Source organism: Aquarana catesbeiana, linkage group LG01 (genome assembly GCF_042186555.1).
Source record: "Aquarana catesbeiana isolate 2022-GZ linkage group LG01, ASM4218655v1, whole genome shotgun sequence".
In the NCBI taxonomy this organism is placed as follows: Eukaryota; Metazoa; Chordata; class Amphibia; order Anura; family Ranidae; genus Aquarana; species Aquarana catesbeiana.
In genome coordinates, this window is record NC_133324.1 from 742,312,778 (window position 1) to 742,316,890 (window position 4,113).

The 4,113-nt window shown below is 40.5% G+C and overlaps 1 long non-coding RNA gene across 1 annotated transcript; it reads left to right on the forward strand.

Annotated features, from left to right (window-relative positions):
• The first annotated feature begins 350 nt into the window (after positions 1-350).
• Positions 351-1,179, forward strand: LOC141121839 (uncharacterized). Its single transcript, XR_012240599.1, has 3 exons — positions 351-567; positions 651-702; positions 963-1,179. It is a non-coding gene; the product is annotated as an uncharacterized lncRNA (long non-coding RNA).
• Positions 1,180-4,113: the final 2,934 nt, after the last annotated feature.

The window sequence follows — 4,113 nt, forward strand, 5'->3', positions numbered from 1 at the left end:
AGAGAGAGGAGGACTACAAGTAGCAGCAAGTCCATATGCTGACATCACATCATGTCCATCAGGGATGAGTGGTAGCAGGCTCTCTATGTAGTCCAAAAAGACACACCAGCAGGAGATGGAATCACACAGGAGGCCGTCAGGAGATGGTGTGGGTTCCGGGGATGAGGTGAGGGAGGACGCCAGAGCCAGTCATCAGCTGTGCTGCGGGATCACCGTAGCCTCGTATGGCTTCCGTGATGGAGAATAACACGGCTGTGCGGTTGGAGCCAGAACGAGGCTTGGAGAGCAAGCACAGAGTGGGCGCCGGGCGGTGACGCCCACTCTGTGCTTGCTCTCCAAGCCTCGTTCTGGAGACCTCATCCTCGGAACCCACACCATCTCCTGACGGCCTCCTGTGTGATTCCATCTCCTGCTGGTGTGTCTTTTTGGACTACATAGAGAGCCTGCTACCACTCATCCCTGATGGACATGATGTGATGTCAGCATATGGACTTGCTGCTACTTGTAGTCCTTCCTCTCTCTCCTTCACCCGGAGATGTACCTGAATTCTACTATTCAGACCTACATGTGAGTGGATATTGCTTGTTACTATTAAAGTGTTATTGATACATACTCAGTGACGCCCCTTTCTCCTTGTTTTTTTCTCTCAGCACACTGGACCTAGCTTCCGGTCCTTTTGGTGGCAGCCCTGACCGACTTATGGTATATATGTATATATATTTGTCTTTATACATATATCTTGCTCTTGGACTATGAGGAATAATTGGTTGAGGTACTTATGTATTGCGCCTTTTTTACTTGTTTAAACTGTGCCGTCTGGTACCCTTTCTTGGGTTCCCATTGGTAAGCCATGCCTGATTACAACACTCCAAAATATCTGACTACTTGTATGTATGTAAATTGTATTCTCTGTTTTTCTACTATTTGTGATTATATAACTATAAAATTTTATTTTTCTATAGATGTTTATGGTCAACTCCTCCTGAAGAAGTGACCCCTGTCATGAAACATGTAGAGGATCACGTTTGGACCTACATCTTTTCTCCCCATATACTTGTGGGGTTTACCTGTTCTTTGTTTGTATCACTTGTAACAGTATGCAATAACCATTTTATATATTGTTGTATTTAATGTCCTTCATTTTTGTCCTTTTTCAATAAATTAATACTTTTAGACTTATTCCGTCCAAATCCTTGGGTACCGAGTCCACAACAATTCTGGTCATTGTGATGCTTTGAGTTTAATGCTGACTTATAGAGGTAAGTAGTCTGCACATATATTAAAGCGTTCTTGTTTCTGGGACTGGAACATCTAAGCCTCAACACATTGAAAAAAACTGCACCTGCACTATCTGTGCATTGTATATGTGTTGAGGTGCCATTTTAGAATAAATAGCTATGTGCGCATGCAGAATGTAGTAGCAAATGGTAACACACATACAAAGTTGTGAATAGAACCTTAAGAGGAAAAAAAAATTAGCTTCATCAGTCCTGTGTCAATTTTGTGTTGTATCCTCTCATAACAAAATACCATAAAAGTTTGTCTAAAAGGTCAAAATGTAAAGTCATATATTCATTTCCACATTTTATTTCAATTATTTCTAACCTATTCTTAAAGAATCCCACAAATTTACTTCCATGAATTCTAAAACAGATATGCACTATGCCATGTGAGTAGGCACTGATGTGTCACACATTTCACATTCTGAACTACAAAGGTACTGGGAGGAGGAGTTTCAGTAGGCAGGGTCAGCACAGGAATCACTGCTTGCAGGCAGCAAGGTACCATGGGATATGTAGTCCTTAGAATGTAAAGTAAGCCAAAGGAATACGCAGAGGAGAAGCTGCAGGGAATTCAGGAAGTTATGAAAAGAGATGTTCGCATTTATAATATGAAAGAATATTTTGCAAGTAAGCTTTTAGTGGATTATCAAAAATAACCACTGTTTGTATTGTTTTTACGATGCTGATGTTATAAAATGAAAGTGTATATTGTGACTATAGATCTCTTTAAACAACATATTTTTGTGGTTTTGCATGACAAGAGTCTAGTTTGCACTAAAAATGAGCTATTCTATAAAGATAAGAATGTGGGGGAGGCATTGTAAACATTTACCTCAGACCATGTATATTGAGCTGCATTTTTCTGCAGACCTCTGTACATGTATGTATGAACAATTGTTTTCTCCATGCCCTGTTAACCCCATACATGTACATTGGTGTGCAGGAAGAAGCAACTTAAAAGACATGATGTTAATAAGCTCTTAGGGGCACTTCACACCATAATGCAGTGTGTTCCAATGCATGCAGTTTCGTGGGTTGAAGCACATTGTGCAAGGGAGCTAGTTTAGAATGGAGTGGCTGTCAAGGAATGAAAAACTAGATTCAAGATTAATTTTTTCATTTAAAGTAAACTCATAGAGCAAATGCATCTGTGCGTTGCAGTGTGCAATAATGCAGGTGCATTGCTGTGCAGTTAACTTTGCATTGCAACACATTGTAATGCACATCTACAGTGTGTTACCTGTGCATTTCAGTAACGCACATTATAATGCAACTTGGGACACGTTTTCCAGTTTAAAGGAATCCTTTCTTATATCATTTGTCACAAATGACTGCACTTGTTACAAATTTCCTCATGCACATCTTTAAATCCCACCTACTTTTTACTTTTTAAATGATGGAACTATGTGTGCCCATAGTTCCATCTTTTAAAAAGTAAAAAGTAGGTGGCCAAATAGTATTATATGTACTCTTTGGTCATCAGGGGGATTGTTGTCCTTTGCTTGCTCTGCTACCTAAGGAGTTGTCTAAACGTGAATGAAGAAAAGGGCTGAAGACTTTCATTGTCCTTCTTCCATCTGTGCAAGCTGCTCTATAACCCATCAGAGGCCAGCCACAGCCATGTTTGCTGAGCAAACACCAAAATCCCAAAGACAAGCTGGTATAAGACTAATTCCCAGGAAATACTGTGCTGCAACATCAAATAAATCACAGTTGGTGACAACACCACTATGCCTTGTTTACAGGGGGTTACCCCTAAATGAAAAGTGATAAAAAGGCCGTGAACTGTAAAGTAGTTATTTTTACTTCAGGCATTTTAAAGCAATGACAATTTACGTAGCATTTTACATATTGTATATTTACATCAGAATATGCTCCTAAAGGAGCTTACAATCTACGGTCCCAGTCTCACATACATACAAGCACATACTAGGGCCAGTTTAGAGAAGATACAATTAACCTACCAGCAGGTCTTTGGAGTGATGGAGAAAACCGGAGTGCTACAGTAATCACTGACAGTTGGTACAGTGCTCTGCAAGTGGTTGGTGGTATATATAAAAATATACATAGCAAGAACAATACAAAAACACCCCTCTCTGTTACAATTCATGTATCCCATAGATATTTATATATCATGTCACACACTTAACCATGGCCTGTATATACAGTATCTCACAAAACTGAGTACACCCCTCACATTTTTGTAAATATTTTATAATATCTCTTCTTTGTGACAACACTGAAGAAATTACACTTTTCTACAATGTAAAAGTAGTGAGCGTACAGCTTGTATAACAGTTTAAATTTGCTGTCCCCTCAAAATAACTCAACATACAGCCATTAATGTCTAAACCGCTGGCAACAAAAGTGAGTACACCCCTAAGTGAAAATGTCCAAATTGGGCCCAAATTGTCAATATTCTGTGTGGTCACCATTAATTTCCAGCACTACCTTAACCCTCTTGGGCATGGAGTTCACCAGAGCTTCACAGGTTGCCACTTCCACTCCTCCATGATGACAGCACGGAGCTGGTGGATGTTAGAGACCTTGCGCTCCTCCACCTTCCCTTTAAGGATGCCCCACAGATGCTCAATAGGGTTTAGGTCTGGAGACATTTGCCAGTCCATCACCTTTACCCTGAGCATTCAGGGTTCCCTTAATGACTGAAGCTTCCTAATGCCGGCAGCACTCATGCAGCCCCAGACCATGACACTCCCACCACCATGCTTGACTGTAGGCAAGACACACTTGTCTTTGTACTCCTCACCTGGTTGCTGTGACACATGCTTGACACAATCTGAATCAAATAAGTTTATCATGGTCTCATAAG